The sequence below is a fragment of the Austrofundulus limnaeus genome, unplaced genomic scaffold (genome assembly GCF_001266775.1).
Source record: "Austrofundulus limnaeus strain Quisiro unplaced genomic scaffold, Austrofundulus_limnaeus-1.0 Scaffold25, whole genome shotgun sequence".
Classification (NCBI taxonomy): domain Eukaryota; kingdom Metazoa; phylum Chordata; class Actinopteri; order Cyprinodontiformes; family Rivulidae; genus Austrofundulus; species Austrofundulus limnaeus.
Window position 1 is genome coordinate 746,631 of NW_013952427.1, and position 9,030 is coordinate 755,660.

Consider the following 9,030-nt stretch of genomic DNA (forward strand, 5'->3'; position numbering starts at 1 on the left):
ACACACACACACACACACACACACACACACACACACACACACACACACACACACACACACACACACACACATGCAAAGTTTCCTGTATGGAGCTAACTGGGGTCAGGAACCTCTCTAACACAAACTTCCAGAGAAAATGTGTATGTGTGTGGGTGTGTGTGTGTGTGTGTGTGTGTAGTTTTGTTTGTAGCTGTTTGAATTCAGAAATACCATCAGGAGGAAAGGTCACAGAGTTTAAGCCTCCAATTTTGTGTGTGTATTGTGTGTTTGGTTGCTGGCACACAAACACACAACACTGGAGGCTAATAATCTGTGACACACACACAAACCCCCACCCGCACACCCACACACACACACACTGACTCCATATGATATATAGGACTTGGCGCTCTTCCATAGTTTCTATCAATACGTCCAATAAATTACAGCAAAACGAACCTGCTGAACCATTAATGGACTTTATTCTACCTGTCAACACAACTTGGTGCAAACAGCTCTGGGTCCGTTGCTCCATCTGAAGGCAAAAGGAGGGTAAATACTTTGATACTCTGTAAAATAATCAAACAAGGCCCACTCAAGCGTGATTAGATTTGCTTGGCTTGGCGGCGGTCCCATTACTTTGAGGGAAGCATTTTAAAGAAGCAGAAAAAATATGACGTAATGTTCGACCCCCCTGCATGTGGCGTTTAGAGAGGATGTGAAAAGTGGGCGATCATGCGGTCAGTCTGATTCAAGATGGCTGACACAAGTAAATGATCTTAACCAACACTAAAACAGCTATAGCTCAGTCAGATTTAGAAATATTGAGGTAAAATTGGGAATTTCCAAAAAAATTAAAAACTCTGCCGTCTTTGTTTTCTTGTCTAGTTTGCTGATGGCACAATGAATCCTGGGATATCCTCGGCCTTAAAGAATAGCAGCCTTCGTTTTTGGGGTTATACGCCACACGAGAAGGAGCTCACAAAATGATGTAAGCGACCAAATGCAGACTTTGAAGGACGCAGCCGCCTGAACTGAGATGCAGCTGTAGTGTTGAACACAAATACACCAAACTAAAGTTCAGAGTAAATTTCCCCAGAACTTTTTAAACACTCAGCGTTTTTGGCTCAGGATCCCATAAAATTTTATTACAAAGCAAAACAATTATTTTTTAAAACCTTTTTCCAATCAAAAGGGGTGATGTGTCTTGCTTAAGGACACAAACAGCATGTAGCGATAGCAGGAGTTGAACCCGAGACTTGTACATCCCAAGCCAGCTGCTCTACCACTACACCACAGCCACCCCTAAGAAAACATACTATCTTTGTCAGGTTTGGTCAAAAATAAAAAAGAAGCTTAAAAGAATTATCAGATTCTGCTCACCAGCCAGTGAATATTTATGTTTCCTGTCACCAGAAAAGCAATCTACTGCAAAGATAGCTGCTTGGAGTACGGCAGTGTCATCCAACCAGATAATTAGAGCACAAACACGTGATGTGGGACCAAATGTCTTAGGGAAAAAAAAACATTCACTGAGTCAAACTATCCTAAACTAAATCTTTAATCTTGTCTTTACTGAAGGTTTTTATTCAGTTTATTCAGAGCAGAACCGTTTATTCAGACTCTCAAAGGATGACCGGGATGGAGGACTGGGTCATTTTTTAAAGTAGTCAGCAGCTTTAGTCACACAGCTAAACTAATATCTGCTCCACTGAGGGGGCTTCAGCTACATAATCAAACCAACTAACTTATGTTTTCATAAAAACATTTAGAAATAATTGTGAGAAAGTAATACATTTATGTCTTCCACTTATTCAATTTTGGAGTCAACCCAATTCCATCTAGCTGCTAACCTCAGCTGACCTTAAAAAACACTTAACCCAGCTAACTGTGCAGATACTGAACTAAGATTTGATGTGGTAGAAGCTAAAAGTAATCCCCAACAAACAGTCCATGCACAAACTGATTTGCACAAGTTGTTTGTGATTAAATCACACACGATTGTGAATATTGGTATTTTCAAGATTTGACCAAAGCACCTACTATAACTGTCATTTTCACTAATTGATATAAAATTCACTGTAAATGAAAGAAGATTGTCATCACTGCTCGCACAGTTTCAGCTTGTTTTGTGTTTTATACACATCATGTCATTATCGCAGTTTTTCCATCATTGACAGGTAAACACTCACTTTGAACCTGGTCTTAAAATATGCAAAAAGGATGTGGAGTCCTCTTGACCTTTAATAAAGAAGAGGAAACCCCATCGCTGCAGAAGAAACCAACCCACTCGCACTACTGCCTCAATCAGGAAATTAGTTTTATTAAGTTCTTTAAAAAACAATATGTGTTTTATTATTATGGCTGAAACAAAGGGAGCACCGGAGGAAACCAGAATCTCCGCTGCGCCGGTTTGGAAGGAAACACTTAGGACAGGATAAAGCTCACAGAGAGCTCAGCCCGTTACAAAGAGCCTCTTCTAGTCTTTGTGAGAGGTGGGATCTCTGTGTCTTTAACAAGGCTTGTCTTTCACAAGGGGCTACAGTGTGTCGGCTGAGAAACGCAGGTTCAGATAACATATTGTCAGAACTCAAAGCTCAGGGAGTGGGCGAGTGTTGACTGGTGTAATGATAGGAAACCCCTGAGATGGACACAAAAACGTTATGTTGTGATACAAGGAGGTGAAAACACCAGGGGAAGAGTAGAGTAATGTAACACAATAATAGCAAACTCCTGGAACTAGTTTGTTCTTTTTCTTTAAGGAAAGCTTATTGTTGCTTTTTTGTGTGCGTGTGTGTGCAAATTGGGGATAACAAAAATGACAAACTGATCTCTGTAAAGTTTTAAGGAGCATGTTGACGTTGAAAATCTTGCTCCTGTTCTGCAACTCAAAGGTCATCACTATCATGCAACCTTTTCTTCGGCAAAAGTTTGTATAGCAAAACTTTTAGAACGAATAAATTATTTTGACGTGGAACGAAAGCACACTGAGAAATGGCAGGAGAAGAGGAAAAAACAAACACTTGCAGCTTTTCCTTTTAGATCACATTGTATTTATGTGACAACTGTCATAGCAGTGGTAGGAGTAGTCTCTGGACTCAAGAAACACACAGTTATGGTCTTAAAAGTGGCAATCATATTTACTTTGTAGATGCTTATTTAGCTTTAGCTGTTACAAAGAAATAAAAACACTGAATAAAAAAATAAAGGACTAGAATAACTTAAAGGGATCCACAATAAGTTGTAACATTAGACTTTATTTGATAAACATTTATTTTAACTGTGAAATAAAGACTGTAAAAATACTGTAGACTGTTTAGTTTTTATCTCTACCTTACACTATAAATTAAAGGGAAACTGACAGATTTATGATCATGTATAATAGTTCATAATGAAATATTAAATGGTCATTTATTCTGACCACATCATATTGAATTTTTGTAAAAAATATATTTTTTTCCACCAAAATAATTTAGGGGGGCTTTGAAATATTTTAGGGGGGCTCCAGCCCCCCTGAAATAGACCTAGTGACGCCACTGGTTATAACAAACGGTGGATCCCWTTAAAGAAATGTATATAACTTGATGCCTTTTATGCCAGTTTTAAACAAAGATCTTAAGTTGTGGAGAGATTGCAGCCATTGTAAACTAAGTTAACTAAAATAAAGTCAGCAGTTGTTGATGCATACCCACTGATTACTTTTGAGAGTTGCATTAAAATCTGTTAATGGTTTACAACAATTAATGCCAACGATTTAAACAAAGATGTTGTGCAATAAGTAATACTCAGAATATGCACTCAGCTACTACCACAACTAATTTTATCTCAGTATCTATAAAGGTGACAGCCATTTTTGTGTTTGCAAACATAGATTAGGTGTGGCAGCCTTCTTGAGTGATTTCAAAGTGACTCAGTTGTAGATCTAAGTTTTTTCAAAGAGGTTTGTTAAATGCTTTCCAGTGGTTAATTATATATTTCTCTAAATAAACTAATATAAACTGAGACATGAGCAAAACTATTCTCAGGGTAATAAGGATGTAAATCAGCAGCTTTATCACAAAACAGTGTTATATCTGTTTGTTTGAAGGTTGATACAGTGTTTCTTGATATCACAAAGTCTGTCACGATACAGTTTCAGTTCAATTCACAACTCTGTCATGGATATGATGTGATATCAGACACCCAACACAATCATTGTGTTAGATGTATGTCTGATTTTGAAGGAAATTTTATTCTGTTTTCACAGGTTTTCAAATGTACCTCACATATACATGTTTTTACTGATATTTTTGATATTCAAATGCGTTAATATATATTTCCAATGTGATCAGTTAACATGCCTTTCACTAAACAACAGACAAACAGTTTTTCTCATCAGGTGGTAAAACAGTTGTTTAGGCACGGCTTTTCCTAAAGATGTGACGTCTTTGCCTCAGGGGAGCGGCCCCGCACGGAATATTTGTTTTTAATTTTACGGCTTTATTCATCTGCAAATAAATGATCAAGTCTAAAAAGATCTGAATTTATGTCAAGAACCTGTTTCGCCTGTCGAGTAATGAACATTATATATTACAATGTTGATCCACATCAGGTATTTGATGATGTAGTTCAATGTTTTCATTTTGCCTTGATGTAATTAAATCATTAATCATCTAATRGATGTATTGATGTGGATGGATGTATTGTTACACCCCTGGTTAATAATATTAATGAGTTGGATAAGGCTGTTTTGTAATTGACACAATAATTTTTGTGTACTTCTGCAGTAGTRGGGGTCGCGAGTTTCTGCAACGTTTATTTTGTGGATTGAATGCTGAAAGGTTTGAGAAGAACTCACCTAATTCTGCATCTATTCAAAATGTTTTAAGATGCACTTAAAGTACATTAACTTCTGTTTAAGCCAGAAGTTATTTCTCTCAATTTTTTTTCAAAAGTTCACTTAAAGGTGTTTTTATCAATGCTTCTTCCTCCAAGTTAAGAACAGAATAAATAGTTTGCATTTTTTTATTAGAGCTCAGTGAAAAGATTATGAACAAGTAACATCTAACCTGCTAACCTGTCTGAATCATACTCTGAAGAATGCAGTCCAATGAGCTAACCGATAGTCTGAGTGGGACTTTTTTGCTTTATTAAAACAACTTCYGTCTCAAAAAACTTGTAACATTTTGYGAGAATGTTAACTTTTTTTAAGTTTCACACGTCACGACTATTCAGAAAATTGCAAAACTCTTGCTGATAGTGCCACAGCTAGCCGCTGCTGCTATTTTGGCTTGCAAAAATAGCATCAAAATATCTGTAACTAATCACATAATAAGAAAATGGTTTTAATGAACCACAAAAACATTTTATTTTATTTTATTTTATTACACAGAAGCTGTTTTAAGACGACAGTGACCCACTTTGGTTTTGGATTCACTTAAATTAGTTTTTTTCAAAGTTTTTTAAAAATGTAGTTACAACTTGTAGGATTATCCTGTTCACAGCTTTTACACAAACTGTTCTCAGAGGATTTGAATCATTGCTTCAAGTGTAAAATTCATCTAATTTGATGACCTAGAAGACTTTAACTTGACTTGAGGAGATTGTTCAGTTTTTATGAACAAGACGTGTAAAGAATTGGATGAACTGATGAAAACGTGGGCTGTTTTGCTGCTACGCTTCATATTTTCACTCTCCTTAAAGGCGAAAGGGGAAACTGCATCAGACTAAGGCTGCTGAAAAGAGTCTAAAGGTCAGTCCAAACAGAGAGCACAAAAAAATCAATCACTGTTGTTAACACTCCCCTCCTACTTCCTCCAAACCAATTGTAATTCATGAGGCAACAGTGTCCAGAGGAAATGTGAAGTGAGTGAATGAGGATAAGTATTTAATCCATCAAACCCCTTCCACTCCCACGGGGRGGCTGACTCAACAACTTCTTCCTGGGATTACAAACTCCTCAGGGAGCGTTGGGTGGTGAGGAGGTGCGTGAGCTTCAACCTGCGGGCTCCAAACGGTTTCACTTCCAATGCTCGGCCTTATTTTAACATATTTACTATAAAATCACACAGACAGATGTCTCTGGTGGCGCAGCAGGATGAGTCAGAGTGGATCCAGTCCCGCTGTGGTTTCTGCTCTGGAGCTGGTGACTGAGTGGGTAAATTATACAGAGAGGAGAAACAACACTGTGTAGGAGGCACAGACCTCCGCTCTTTGCTGGCTGCCTTAAAGGGCCACGTGCCAATTCTCTAAATGAGACTGGTTAGCTTGTCGCAGAAATCTGCTCTGTGTGAACAGCTTTATGTGACAAGACTGTTAATTTGAAACTAGGAAAGAAATAATAGACTGAATCATTTTAAAACACGTTAAGTTCAGTATTCACTGTTATTTTTGATTGTATGAGGGATCTACCAGGCAGGGCCGGCCCATGGCGTAGGCAGTATAGGGAAATGCTAAGGGTGCCATCGATCCAGGGGTAACACAAATGGGGGATAATATATATACGTATATATTATAGCTTTTTTTATCAGAGTATAGTTGATATAGTCTGGTGCAGAGGATGTTTTGTGATAGAAGTACCATATGAGGCAGTAAAAACTACCTACTGGTGTCCATTTAAATAGAAAACAAAATAAAGATGATGGTAGTTTCAGTTATGATCTCGGATAAAGTTCAGGTTAAAATGCATATTTTTATTATGCTTTATTAACCCTAATAATTTTGTAAAATGATTTTAAATGGCTGTGAAATGCATAGTTTTGAGTAGATCTTTTACAAAATTTTCAAGGGTAGTATAACTCTGGACCCCCCCCCCCCCAAACTGCTCCACGGCTGATCAATAACATGACAACAACATATTTTGTAACTATTTTAAATGGACAACATGGTTTCTAAAAATAAAAGGATAATATCAAAGACCAAACTATTTAATTTGGTAGGTGAATATGTAAATTAGCAGTAAGATTTAGAWAATTGTASAAGGGGTGCCACCTGAAATCTTGCCCAGGGCACCAACTTGTAGGGATGTCCCGATCCACATTTTTTGGCTCCCGATATAATCCGATTTTTTTAATGARTAGTCTTTCCGATACCGATCCGATAGCTTTATTTCTTTCCAAGTGACAGGGTTGGTGGTACTAAAGCGAGCCCTGCTGTTCCCACCACCAGAAACATCCAGTTTGCAGATTTTACATGATGCAGTTTCAGCATCGTTGTTTTCCATTGAAAAGTGTTCCCACACTGTGGACATGGTTGCATACTTGTGTACGTCTTGACTTCTTAACAGCAGTTGTAAAGCATGATGATGCTGAAAACTGTCGCGAAAACTGGAACAGCCTGATCACAAGACTAAATCRGATTCTACCTGATTTTCAAAAAATGGTCATATCTGCCACCGATACTGATACTGAGTATCTGATCGGGACATCCTTTCCAATTTTGCTAGAGCCGCCCCTGCTACCCAGAACCAAGTTCTGTTCATACCTTACCTCTATGTTTATTATATTCAACATCAAAACCTGCTGTCTTGAATTTCCAGATAAAAGATCACAATCACAAGATTCGTCCTGCCAGACCAGATTTTTATCTACAGTCAAGGCATGTGTTCACTGTCCTTTTTTTTTTAATTTTTTTTTTTTTGTTCACTGTCCTAAAAGGTACCGCTGGATTTAAAATGAGATGACTTTCATCATTTGTTCCTCCTTATCATTGTTTCAGGATAAATGCTACAAAGACATCATTTATGTCAGAATATTGTATTAAAGAGGGAAAAGAGGTGCACACATGTTGTGTTAGTTTTTAAAAAAATTTAGCAGACATATGGTAGATGAACAGATGTTCCATCCAGTTTGTTTCCAAATATGTTTTAAATGTGCCTCTTCTTTCAAACAGCCACTACTGACACCTTTCTAATTTCCCTGTTTAACAAATCAGCTGCTACATCAACATAAATCAGGTGTGAAATGTTTTTTTTTTTCTATTTTTCTTCCTGTTTTTTGGGGGGGTATTTTTTATTGTTGCATATGTACATTCTGTAGCAGTCCAGTTTGTGTTTCTGTCCACTCATAATGTCACAAAGTGTTTTTATTTAGGCCATTTTAACCTTTCCATTTACAAATTAAAAACACACAACACTAAAAACAAAACTTGTTAATAWGCAATCTTAGAATTCTTGTCAATGGCAAGAACACAAGGTATAGACGAGAGGTGCCCAAAGTTGGGCCCACGGGCCACAACTGGCCCATCAAGCCATTATATTTGGCCCACCAATAGTTGCCCTGGTTAAAAGMTTGTAATTTCCTGCAGCCCTCAGCAGAAACACTGTATTTCACTGACAGTCAATCACTGGCCCAATGGTTATAAGGAGCTATAGTGCAGATAGTTGACTTTATCTTTGAATTATAGTAAGATTAAACATGAAATAAAAGTAACTAAAGAGATACAGTGTTTAGACAATATTTCATTACAAATGTAGATTTGAACACTTTATAAGACCACAAATACTCAGATTTTGTCAACTTGTGAAATGTCCCCTGAGCCATTGCTGCCCAAGCATATGACAAATGTTCAAATGCATTGGCTAAAAGAACAAACAAACAAAATGTGGGCCACCGCATTGGCTCCGAGCTTAATCATAAAAATAAAACTACTACTGAAAATGTTTTTGCATTTCATGTATTATATTCTTGCATTTAACCTGCAGCCCTTGGAGAGATTTTCGTTTTGGCCCTCTCAGGAAAAAATTTGGGCACCCCTGGTATGGACCAAAAAAAGAATATATGGAAGCATAAGATTTTTTTTTTTTTGCCTTCACTTTTTATACATACAGAATGATCAAAACAGCAGAATAAAAATGAAGAAACAGGATAAGGTGAAATAAACATTTTTGCTGACTTTGGTTTTGTCTCTCAGGTTTTCCTTTCAGATGATGTGTTTCACTGCTATTTTCTTAAACATTAAAAATGTTTAAAAAATACGATTTGCTAAGATTTATGAAAATAGGCATGGTTAAACTTCAAAAAAATAATTGTATACAGCTGTTATGAATCCTTTCAGTTATGTCACAGTTTAGTC

General features: G+C 37.1%; 1 protein-coding gene across 2 annotated transcripts in view; it reads right to left on the minus strand.

Moving 5' to 3' along the window:
• Positions 1-9,030, minus strand: part of LOC106514980 (myelin protein zero-like protein 2) — a 34,668-nt gene that overhangs the window by 17,334 nt on the left and 8,304 nt on the right. The gene's annotated exons all lie outside the window — the stretch shown is intronic.